Genomic DNA, 7,449 nt, shown 5'->3' with positions numbered 1-7,449 from the left:
CACCAGGCAGTTGCTGCCTGATCACCCTCACTTCCCTATCCCTATGTGCCTTGTCAGCTATAATCTCTCCCCTAATCACAGCCTTCAATCCCTTCCAGAACATGGAAGGTAAGACTTCCCACTCTGGTTGTTAGTGATGTAGCCGCCTATTGCCTGTGATGTTTTCTGGCAGAAGACCTCGTCGGCCAAGAGGTCTGTGTCCAACCTCCATGCGGGGCATTGGGCGCAGCCCGTCTCCAACTTCACATCCATATAGTGTGGAGCGTGGTCGGAGATTACTTTCGCGGAGCATTTCACTCTTACTATGGCTGGAAGCACCGATTTCCCCACTGCAAAGAAGTCAATACAGGCTGATATTACCCCTTTCCCATGTCCGCTAAATATCTGTTTCCTCTGTCTCTTCCTCACCCTCTCCTGCGTTCCGTTGCCTTCGCCCTTTCCTGTGGTCTGACCTTTCTGTTCAAAGCAAGGCACTTCTGTCATGCCCAAACTTAGTGTGCATCCAGCATTGTTCTTTTTTCATCCCTCTTTCCTCCTCTGCTTCGCCCTCTGCATTGCCTCGCCTGCCCCTTGTCCAGGCCATTCGTCCGAACAAACTCGCCCGCCTCTGCCGGGGTGTTGAAATAATGTTCCTTATTTTGGAACATGGCCCAAGCCTGGCTGGGTACAGCATTCCAAAACTCACTCCGCTCCTGTACAGGGTCAATTTCGCCTGGTTAAACATGGCCCAGCGCTTTACCAGGTCTGCCCCAATATCTGGGTAGATTCTATGACCTTCCCAGCTGCTCGGCTTCATCTGCCTTGCCCACCTCAGGATCCTCTCACGATCCAGATATGATGCTGTTTCACAATTATCTCCCATGGTTGTTCCCTGCTTTGGGCTTTGGTGGGAGCGATCATGTGCCTTGTCTATCTTCTTCTGGCAGGCCCAAGATCCGGATATTCTGCCATTGGGATCTATTATCCTGGTACGCGACTTTCCCCTTCAAGCTCCCCTGGATCGCCACCAACATTTTGATCCCGTCTCCAGAGCGACAATCAAGGATCATCTCACCCTGCGCCTCCACCTTCTTCCCCAGTCCATCGATTGTCATCTGCATGGTGACCATCACTGCCACCTTGACCGCCACTTGGGTTTCCACTTTTATTGCCTCTTTTATCGCCATCAGTTCCTTCGCCAGGAACGTCTTCCATCCATCTCCAAGGTGGGGGTGGGGGTGGGGGTGGGGGGTGGGTGGATCCGTTGTTCAGGTCATCGGTCTCCCTCTCTCTGGGTTGGCCGGGGACCCTTGGCTCGTGGGTCCGCTGACTCATCCACCCATTGCTTTCCCTCCGCTTCTGCCATCTCCGTGGCCTCTCGAGCTCCCGTTGCTGGCATGATGGTTTTATCTTTTCCCTTTCTTAATTGTGGGTGAGATGTTCAGGCAAATTTGGACTAAAAGTGTCTATTTGGCTATGTTCTGGAGGAGAGCCACCAGATGTGCGTCTGCTCAGTACATCACCGTCACCGGAAGTCAGATGGCATTATATTCGACATGCCCATTATGGTTAGACTGAAGAAGTTAGTTTACACCACTGTTGTCTACCTGCTGCTAAGAATGAGCATGGACGACTGGAGGGTGAGAGCTGGTTTCTGGTTGTTTTCTTTCTCGTTTACCCTGACTGGTTGCAATAAAACTGACCAGGTATAGCTGCAGGTTGACCTACTGTGGTTGGATACATTAACCTTATTAATTAATTATTGAGCGAGCACTGATTCTGGCTATTAATCTCCTAATGTTAATTAGAGTGGGAAACTAAGTGGAACTTAATTCAGTAATGACTCATTATAATCCAGTGCGTCTCTTAGCTGTTAACATAATAGGTCGGTGAAACCATTCGTAAAATCTGTCAGACTGTTAGCTACAACCCACAACTGATTTTTGTTTCAATAAGTGTGTGCAGCATCTTTGTAAACAATTATATTCAGTGGATTGCAGCATTGTGATTTTTGAAGATTTCCATCTCGAAAGATGTATAGAATGTTAGAGTAGCTTTGTTTCTGACTAGGTTTTGTGGAATCAATGTTGGATCAACATGCACATTGATATTACCTTTGTGCATTCGGCTCAATTCATTCTAAAACGATCGCACAAGCAATGGGTGTCATTTTCATCTTTGGTAGGGATGGAAAACTGCCGTATTATGCCTGGTGTCCATTATATACCCACCCTGCCGCTCATCATGCATCATCAGGGCAGCACGGTATCACATTGGTTGGCACAGTTGCTTCACAGCTCCACGGTCCAAGGTTCGATTCCCGGCTTGGATCACTGTCTGTGCGTTTCCCCGTGTCTGTGTGGGTTTCCTCCGGGTTCTCTGGTTTCCTCCCACAGTCCAAAGATGTGCAGGTTAGGTGGATTGTCCATGCTAGATTGCTCTCAGTATCCAAAAAGGTTAGGTGGGGTTACTGGGTTAAGTGGATAAGGTGGAGGCGTGGTCTTGAGTAGGGTGCTCTTTCCAAGGGCCAATGCAGACTCGATGGGCCGAATGGCCTCCTTTTGCACTGTAAATTCTATGATTCTATTCAGCTGCACATTATATACCTGCCCCAACATCCATTATATACCAGCCTGGCACCACCCAGCCAACCATCCTACATCTGCCTGAGCACCTACTATACACCCATTCTATTGTCCATTCCACAGTTGGTCAGCTGCTTATTATACACCTGCCCTGCCATCCATTGTACACCTACTCGTGCATCCATTATACACTTGCCTGGCCATCGATTCTACAGCCGCTTGGCTGCTCTTTATTCATCAGTCTGCTCCCTCATATACTTCCATCTGTCTCTCTGCTATACATAGCCATGCAATACATTTTTGTAAAAAAAAATAAAAGGCTCTTGATCTGAATGTATGAAGCATTTACAATAAGATAGGTGAGGCAGTGGCAGAATTAGAAATGATTTGTTTCGATCTAGTTGCCATGGTTACAAGGTGACCAAGGTTGGGAAATACATGTTCCAGCGTACACAGCATTTTGAAAAGACAGCCACAATGGAAAAAGAGAATGGGTAGCCCTGATAATAAAGGATGAGATAAGGACATGAGCGAGAAAGGACATTGGCTCAGAAAATAAGGAATTAGAATCAGTATTGGTGGACATTAGGAATATTGGGCGAGATTCTCCACTCCCGGTTGGGAGAATCGCCTGGGCCACCAAAATTTCCCGGGACGCCGGTCCGACGCCCTCCCGCGATTCTCCCAATCGGCGGGAACGGCCCGGTCAAGTTCCGCGGGCCGCAGGCCGGAGAATCGCCGGAGACACCCAAAATGGCGATTCTCCGGCACCCCCGCTATTCTCAGGCCCAGATGGGCCGAGCGGCCAGGCCAAAACGGCGGGTTCCCCCTGGCGCCGTCCACACCTGGTCGCTGCCATCGTGAATGGTGCGTGAACGCTGGGGGGGGCGGCCTGCAGGGGGGGGCGAGGGGGTTCCTGCACCGGGGCGAGGGGGGATCCTGCACCGGGGGGAACCTCAAATGTGGGATGGCCTGCGATCGGTGCCCACCGATCGTCGGGCCATCCTCTCTGAAGGAGGACCTCCTTCCATCCGCGGCCCCGCAAGATCCGTCTGGCACCGTCTTGCGGGGCGGACTTAGAGAGGACGGCAACCACGCATGCGCGGGTTGGCGCTGGCCACCGATCGCAGGCCATCCTCTCTGAAGGAGGACCTCCTTCCTTCCGCGGCCCCGCAAGATCCGTCTGGCACCTTCTTGCGGGGCGGACTTAGAGAGGACGGCAACCATGCATGCGCGGGTTGGCGCCGGCCAGCCCGCGCATGCGCGGATGATGCCCGTTATGCGGCGCCGGCCGCGTCATCTATGCGGCATCGCCTTTACGCGGGCGACAAGGCCTGGCGCGTGTAGATGACGCGCCCCCGATCCTGGCCCATTGTCAGGGCCTGAAGCGGTCGGGGTCGGGGCCATAACGCGCCATCGTGAACCTCGTTGGCGTTCACGACGGCGCGGCCACTTCGGCGCGGGAGTGGAGAATCCCGCCCAGTAAGACTCAGAGACCACTGGAATGATTTATAGGGCACCCTAAAGCAGTTATGCTGTTTGACAGAGCATTAAAAAAGAAATGACTGTAGATTGTAATGATGGTGTTGTAATAATTATGGACACTTTAATCTACATACAGACTGGGCCAATCAAATCAGCAAAGGTGGTCTTGAAGATGAATTTGTGAAATGTTTTCATGATAGATTTCTGGAGCAGTACATTGTGGACCTAACTAGGTGTAAAGGTATTTCTAATCTCTTTTTGTAAATTAGGGGTGGCATAATTGCAGTGGTTAGCACTGCTGCCTCACAGCACCAGGGACCTGAGTTCAATTCAAACCTTGCGTAACTGACTGGAGTTTGCACTTTCTCCCCGCATCTGCGTGGGTTTCCTCCGGGTGCTTCAGTTTCCTCCCACAGTCCAAAGATGTGCAGGTTAGGTGGATTGGCCATGATACAACTGCCATTAGTGCCCAGGGATGTTTAGGTAAGGTGGGGTTACGCGGATAGGGTGGGCAAATGGGCTTAGGTAGGGTACTCTTCAGAGGGTCGGTTCTGTCTCAATCAGCCGAATGGCTTCCTTTTGCACTGTAGACATTCTATGATTCTATTAAGGCAGGGTTTAATTTGTAACTCATAGTAAATGATCCTGGGGAAATTGTGATCAAAATACAGTTGATTGAGACCTGCCACTAGGGATGGTAGGCCTGAGATGGACTTAGAGGAGAGCTGAAGCCAAAGTGACCACGTTAAAAGGTCCCGCTCCATTTTCAGGGACATTGGTCCATTTCTGCAGATTAGCATCACGCCCCTTCGGCCCACCGCTTACACCCTCACCTCTCTTCATCCCCTCATCCTGCTTTACCCCTTTATCCCATTCACTCTACCGCTTATCCCTTCACCCCCTTGACTAACATACCCCCATATTCCCTGTAACTCACTCACCCAGTATCCACTTTATGAACAGAACGCATGAGTCCCAGAATAAGATTTGGAAGTCAGTGAATAACTCATAAATCTTCCAAGAAAAATTAACATCCCTTGAAATGACATTTAATAAGCTACTATAGTCTTAGAAGCTGAATAAATATGTCAATGTAAGCAAGCCCACATTCCCCTGGGCAGCTGCTCAAACAAACTCCGCCATGCAGAATCTAGTAATAGCTTGGAGGGCAGCCACCCAGCTGAGATTTCCCAGCATTGCAGCATAAACACACCTTGCAGTGTAGGATCCATAAGTGCCTTTGAGATGGCCAAAAGCTCAGTCACCTGTCAAAGATTTCAAAAAGCCTGGGACGGCATGGTGATGCAGTGGTTAGCACTGCTGCCTACGGCGCTGAGGACCCGGGTGCGATCCCGACCCCGGGTCACTGTCTGTGTGGAGTTTGTACATTCTCCCCTTGTCTGCGTGGGTTTCACCCCCAGAACCCAAAGATGTGCAGGTTAGGTGGATTGGCCATACTAAATTGCCCTGTAATTGGAAAAAAAATAATTGGGTACTCTAAATTTATTTAAAACTAAGATTTCAAAGAGCCAAACAGATGGCTGCGCAGTTAAGTAAATAATGAATTAAAGCCTTGATGTCTGTGTTAATAATGATATAAAGGCACTAATCATTCATAAGAATTGTGCAAAAGCACTGTGGATTCATAAGTTCATAAGCTGTATGAACAGAATTAGGCCACTTGGCCCTAAAGTCTGCTCTGCCATTTCATCATGGCTGATCTCATCCTCGCCTTAACTCCACCATCCTGTCAATTCTCCATAACCCTTCAACCCATTACCAATTAAAAATCTATCTAATTCCTCCTTAAATGTACTCATTGTCCCAGCATCCACCGCACTCTGGGCTAGCGAATTCCACAGATTCACAACCCTTTGGGAGAGTAATTTCTCCTCAACTCCATTTTAAATTTGCTACCTCTTATCCTAAGACTATGACCTCTCATTCTGGAATATCCCACAAGAGGAAGCATCAGCTCCACGTCTACTTTATCCATACCTTTTGTCATCTTGTGTACCTCAATTTGATCTTCCCTCATTCTTCTAAACTCTAGAGAGTATAGGCCTAAACAGTTCAATCTCTCATCATACGACCAACCCTTCATCTCTGGAATCAACCTAGTGAACATCTGAACTGCCTCCAATGCCACTACATCTTTTGTCTTTTAATAAATATTTTATTGAGATACTTTTTTGGCATTGTAACAGCAGCAATGTAAACAATGTACATAAAAATATAAACATAGTGCAAATACCGTCTCCCTCTCCCACAGGTCCCACCATTATTTAACCCCTAATCTACGCTAACCTACCCACCCTCCTTTCTGCTGACGGTTAATTCTCTGCGAAGAAGTCGATGAATGGTTGCCACCTCCGGGCGAACCCTAACAATGACCCTCTCATGGCGAACTTAATTTTCTCCAGGCAGAGAAAGCCAGTCATGTCCGATAACCAGGTCTCCGAGTTCGGGAGCTTTGAGTCCCTCCATGCTAGTAATATCCGTTTCCGGGCTACCAGAGAAGCAAAGGTCAGAACATCTGTCTCTTTCTCCTCCTGGATTCCCGGATCCTGCGATACCCCGAAAATTGCCACATCTAGGCTCATTGCCACCCTCGTGTTCAATACCGTGGACATGATGGGCGAAATTCTCCGGTATCGGCGCGATGTCCGCCGACTGGCGCCCAAAATGGCGCAAATCAGTCGGGCATCGCGCCGCCCCAAAGGTGCGGAATGCTCCGCATCTTGGGGGGCCGAGCCCCAACCTTAAGGGGCTAGGCCGGCGCCGGATGAATTTCCGCCCCGCCAGCTGGCGGAAAAGGCCTTTGGTGCCCCGCCAGCTGGCGCGGAAATGACATCTCCGGGCGGCGCATGCGCGGGAGCGTTAGCGGCCGCTGACGGCATTCCCGCGCATGCGCAGTGGAGGGAGTCTCTTCCGCCTCCGCCATGGTGGAGACCGTGGCGAAGGCGGAAGGGAAAGAGTGCCCCCATGGCACAGGCCCGCCCGCGGATCGGTGGGCCCCGATTGTGGGCCAGGCCACCGTGGGGGCTCCCCCGGGACCAGATCGCCCCGCGCCCCCTACCAGGACCCCAGAGCCCGCCCGCGCCGCCTTGTCCCGCTGGTAATGTATGTGGTTTAATCTACGCCGGCGGGACAGGCATTTTAGCGGCGGGACTTCGGCCCATCCGGGCCAGAGAATCGCGGGGGGGTGCCCGCCAACCGGCGCAGCGCGATTCCCGCCCCCGCTGAATATCCGGTGCCGGAGAATTTGGCAACCGGCGGGGGCGGGATTCACGCCAGCCCCGGCGATTCTCCGACCCGGCCGGGGGTCGGAGAATCTAGCCCGATGTTACCAAACCCCTGCCAAAATCCCCTCAGCTTTAGGCATGCCCAGAACATGTGG

The sequence above is a fragment of the Scyliorhinus torazame genome, chromosome 4 (assembly GCF_047496885.1).
Source record: "Scyliorhinus torazame isolate Kashiwa2021f chromosome 4, sScyTor2.1, whole genome shotgun sequence".
NCBI lineage: Eukaryota > Metazoa > Chordata > Chondrichthyes > Carcharhiniformes > Scyliorhinidae > Scyliorhinus > Scyliorhinus torazame.
This window is presented reverse-complemented; position numbering follows the sequence as displayed.